The sequence below is a fragment of the Chrysochloris asiatica genome, unplaced genomic scaffold (assembly GCF_000296735.1).
Source record: "Chrysochloris asiatica unplaced genomic scaffold, ChrAsi1.0 scaffold00218, whole genome shotgun sequence".
Lineage (NCBI taxonomy): Eukaryota > Metazoa > Chordata > Mammalia > Afrosoricida > Chrysochloridae > Chrysochloris > Chrysochloris asiatica.
The window spans coordinates 2886449-2891943 of record NW_006408736.1 but is presented as its reverse complement, the minus strand read 5'-3'; positions in this window follow the sequence as shown (position 1 = coordinate 2891943).

The window sequence follows — 5495 nt, the reverse complement described above, 5'->3', positions numbered from 1 at the left end:
AAAAAAAAAAAAAAATTATAAGAATGAATTCAAGTGATCTGGGAGGTCAGTCTATGATGAAAACAATTGCAATGTGAAAGAAGGTAAAAATATAGAAATATGAGTGCAGGTGACAAGGAGTTCAGGTAGACTGTAGGGTAAAATAGACTGTTTTGAATGGAGGAAAAAGTTAATAGACTATAGGGCAACCTCAAAGAAAATTAATACTTCACAACACACCAAGATAATGGAAATCAAAGAAGAATATGGTTACATTAAAAATATGAAGCTTAAGAAAAGACCTTAATACTAAAAGAAAAACAAAAATTCTTTGTTAACTACCAGGGATGGGAGAGAACAGATGGTAGAGTACAGGTAAGGGCTAGACATATCCTAGTTAAAGTGTTGGTGAGAGCACTATACAAGAAGGGAGAAGGGGATGGAAGAACAAGGTAGATAGAGTAACACTTAGGCAGGTTTGCATTGGCTAAATGGGACACAGGTAAATAACGATGTATTCTCTAAGTTGGAAAAACAGGGATTGTGTCATAGTCTGAAGGGGTAAAAGAGGGGAAATAATATTAAGATGTTTTACTGTCTTATGAATGTTGGTTTCCCTTGCATACTCTTGTAAAATAGGCACTTGAGTGGGATAGAAAAGAATATCAGGAAACATGATTACAGAAAATGTGTAAGCCCATCTTCAGCCTATAACTGATTGGAATATCTAAAAAGGATCTAGAACTTTCCCCTGAAATAGGCTTCTTGTGGAGCCTTTATAGTGTATAGTACTTTAGGTGGAATACTGAGCTCCATTCAGAACCTTCTGAAGTGGGACATTCCCGCTTGAAAGGACATATAGACCAATTGGGAGTGGCTAAAGAAATAGAAGATACTTCTTGAAAGAAAGACCAGCAGGAAAAATCAAACAAAGATGGCTACTATGAGAACAAGCAAGCTGTTTGCCAAGAAGCCATCAAGGAAAGTAATCAAGTCACTTCAGGACAAACCCCCATCCAAGACTGAAATTCAAGGGGAACACATGAGCAGGCATATAAGCTTGCAGGTGAACACTTTGGTTTACTGATGAGTTGAAAAAGGGAAAAGGCAGCAATGAAGATATGGACAAAGTTCTACCATATTCCATAGACTTCCATCGACCTGGAGATGAGAGAGAGAAGAGAAAGGGCTGGTTGGTCCAAAGTTTGGCGAGACCTGAGGACTTCTAAGCCTATGGACAAGGACTTAGCCATAAGGACTAGAGCAGAGAGTGAAGCATCCAGTTGATATGAAGTGAAGGGAGATGTACAAGAATACCCAAACTTGCAGATAGTACCCTTTTGACCAAGCTTCAATGTCTTGATTTAACTTGAATAGAGGAAGATAAAGAAATTTGATAAAGGAAACAAGTGTAAATTGTTAAAATTTGATGAACTAGACCTATATTTATGGCTGTATTAACTCAAAATACCAACCGAGAGGGGAGGAGAAGCCCTCACATCAAGTATCAAACATATCTCCTCTGTACAGAGGGTTGATAGGAATAGGCAGCTTAGACATTGGTTACCTAAAATGGGGGCCAGAATGAAGTGGCTGACTTACAAGTTTTCTAGAGGGAGTTTAGTTTCAGAATGCAGGGGAAGAAGGTAGAATCCTTACTGAATAGTTTTCATCTTGTACAGATGTGTCTGGTGAAAGGAGATGGGGATAAGACTCTTATGATTCAATAGTGAGTAATTGTTATAATCACTAATTGCCATTATCACAACTGTAAAGATAGAAGTTTTGTAACATAACTGGGAGAATAGTTAATCTCACATTCCAGAAACAGAGGACCCTAAGACTATCAAGGGAGATGAAAGTGAGTGGAATGTTGGACCCTATTGAGAAAAGCAGCTACACAAGAGGTGTAGGCAAAGATGTTAACATGGAGAGAGAGAGCTGCTGAAGACTCCAGATTCATGGAAAGAAAAAGGCTGTGTGCTGGTGGCCTGGAAGCAGTCTTGCAGAATGTGCCTTTGGTTGTTTAAATGATTATATATTCCTGAGTGTTTGTGTTTACATAAATTTTTAAAAAACAAACAAGGGAATAGAAGCAAATATTATTGAAGGGTGATGCATGGAGGGGATTGTAATCATTACAAGAATACAAAATTATTGTATCTAAGTGTTACTCTATCTACCTTGTTCTTCCATCCCCTTCTCCCTTCTTGTGTAGTGCTCTCACCAACACTTAAATTATGATATGTCTAGCCCTTAACCTGTACTCTACCATCGCCTCTCTCACACCCCTGGTAGCTAACAAATAATTTTTTTTTGCTTTTAGTATGAATGTATTTTCTTAAACTTCATATTTTTAATGTAACCATGTTCTTCTTGGATTTCCATTTTCTTGGTGTGTTGTGAAGTATTAATTTTCTCTGAGGTTGCCCTATAGGATAAATGCAAACCTGATGTTCACTCAATGCACAATAAAAGCTTTAGGAAAAAAAGAAAAGGTTAAAACAGAAAGAAATAAAGAAGAGTGAAGGGCCAGAAATTCAAGCCAGATTCAGAAAAATACATGGTATTAGGAATAGCATTTTTTATGTCAGATGGATCTTGGCTGATCAGAGAATGCCAGAAAATATATACTTGTGCTTTATTAACATTGCAAAGATTTTAGACTTTATTGTTTATAACAAGCCATGTGTAACATTGTATTCAATAGCACTTAATTGTGATCATAAGGAACTTGTACATAGACAAAGAAGGAAGTCTTTCAAACAAAACAATGGGGTACTGAATGGTTTAAAATCAGGATATGTGTGTGTCAGCATTGTGTAGTTTCACCACACTAATTCAGCCTGCATGCTGAGCAAATAATCCAAGAAGCTGGATTTTCTGAAGAATATGGCATCATGATTGAAGGATGACTCATTAAATACAACAGGAAATCTGCAGATGACATAACTTTGCTTGCTAAAAGAGTTGTTGTTGTTATATGCCGTGGAGTCAGTTCCGACTCATAGCGAGCCTGTACAGCGTTTCTGAGGCTGTAAATCTTTACAGGAGCAGAAAGCCTCATCTTTCTCCCGTGGAACATCTGGTAGTTTCAAACTGCTAACCTTGCGGTTCACATCCTGATTCATAACCACTACGCTACCAGAGCTCTTGTGCTAAAAGAGTAGAGGACTTGGAGTACTGATGAAGACCAATGACAACATCCTTAAGTTTGGATTTCATCTCAGTGTAAAGAAAGCAAAAATTCTCTCCATGGTACAAATAACTAAAATAATAATAAAGGAGAAAAAAAAAGGTTGAAGCTGTCAAAGATATCATTTTGCTTGAATCTATAGTCAAGACTCATGGAAGCAGCTTTAAAGCAATCAAACACTGTATTGTATTATGTTAATCTGCTACAAAAGATATATTTACAGTGTAAATGGCTACACAGATTGAAGAAGTATAAGGAAAGGATACATCCCTGATGTGAACTTTTCCTGATCTTAAGTCATGAAGTATACTTTTGTTCTGTCTCAAAGACTATCTCTTGGTCTATATACTGATTCCTCACGCGCACAATTAAATGATACAAACTTCCCATTCTTCATAATATTATTCGTAGTTATGATCCACAAATTCATACGATTTTGCAAAGAGAGTAAGCATATTTCTGGCATTTTCTGTTTTCAACTAAGATCCGTCTGGTATCGGCAATGAATCCAGCTTGAATATTTGACAGTTCCTTGTGAAATTCCTTGCTTAAATCCTTTTTAATTTGTTTGCATGACATATAAATAATGTTATTTGATAATTTCTGTATACTGTTGGGTCACTATTCTTAGGAGTGGGAACAAATCTAGAAATCCTCCAATCAGTAGTCCAGGAAGCTCTTATCCAAATTTCTTTGCATGGATGATTTAGTGCAATCAGCAATGCATCAATTTGTTGAAAGTTTTCAATTTGTATTATGTCAATTCCTGGAGTTTTGTTTTATTGCCAATGCCTTCAGTGCAGGTTAAACTTCTTCATCCAATACCTGTTGAAATAGTTGAATGTTGATCAATTAATTTGGGTACTTTGAGTTTGTGTATTCCATCTTCTTTTGATGCTTCCGGCCACATTCAATATTTTCCTAATATAATCCTTCAATATTAGAATTTGTTGCTTGATATTTTTTACATCAGTTCTTTCAGCTTGAGAAATGTTGAGCAAGTTCTTCTCTTTTGGTTTTCTAACTCTAGGTCTTTTACATTTTATTAAATACTTTGTCTTCTCAACCTGCCCTTTGAAAATTTCTCTTCAACTCCTTTTCTTCTTCTTATTCTAGTCCATCTAGCTTCTTTATGTTCAAGATCAAGTTTTAGAAACCCATGTTATGTCTACTTGTCTTTTCTTTCTTTTCTGCTTTTTAAGTGACCTGTTACTTTCTTCATGTATATTATTCTTAATATCATACTACAACTCATCTGGTTTACTGTCATTAATGCCCAGTGCATCAAATCTATTATTGTAGCAGTCTCTAAATCCAGATGGTACATACTCAAAGTCATCTATTGGCACTTGTGTCTTTCACTTTTCATCAGTTTCAGCCTGTAATTGCATATAAGCAATTGATGATCTGTCCCAAAATTGGTCCCATGGCCTTGTTTTGGATGATGATATTGAGCTTCTAAATCATCTTTTCCCACAGATACAGTAAATTTTAATCCTCTATAATACAACTCATCTGTCAGTTTATCATGTTGCGGTGGTTTTCATATTTCTGTGATGCTGGAAATTATGTGTTGAGTATTGTATATACCAGTAGGGTCATCCATGCTGGATAGGAATCAATCGAACTTCCAGACAAAGATAGACTAGGAATAAGGTTAGATATAGTATGTACATGTTTTTAGTGGCTGAATAATAGTGGAATAATGCCATTACCAGAATATTAAATATTGAAACATAATTCAGAGCACCAAAATATTGTCAGATGTAGTGATGGAAGATAAGGCCCTCACATTGAAAGACTATCAAAATAAGGCTGGGTAAGAGATGCCTCCTCAAAGTAGAGTTGACTGTGATGATGCAAATGGAGTCAAGCCTTTGGGACATTCATTTGACGATGGGGCACACCTCAAAATGATGAGAAACAACTGTAAATATACATTAATAATCAGAACATGGAATGTATGAAGTATAGGAAAATTGGAAGTTATCAAAAATGAAGTGAAATGCATACACATTAATACCCTAGGCATTAGTGAGCTGAAATAGACTGGTATTGGCCATTATAAATCTGAAAACACATTATTTATTATGCCTGGAATGATAAATTATATACAAATGGTGTCATGTTCATCATCAAAAAGAAATTTTCAATATAGGTCTTGAAGTACAACACTTTCTGTGATAGAATAATATCCATATGACTAGAAGGAAGACCAGTCAATACCACTATTATTCAAATTTAGGCAACAACCACTGAAGCCAGTGATGATAAAATTGAGGAATTCTATCAACTTCTCCAGTCTGAAATTGATCAAACA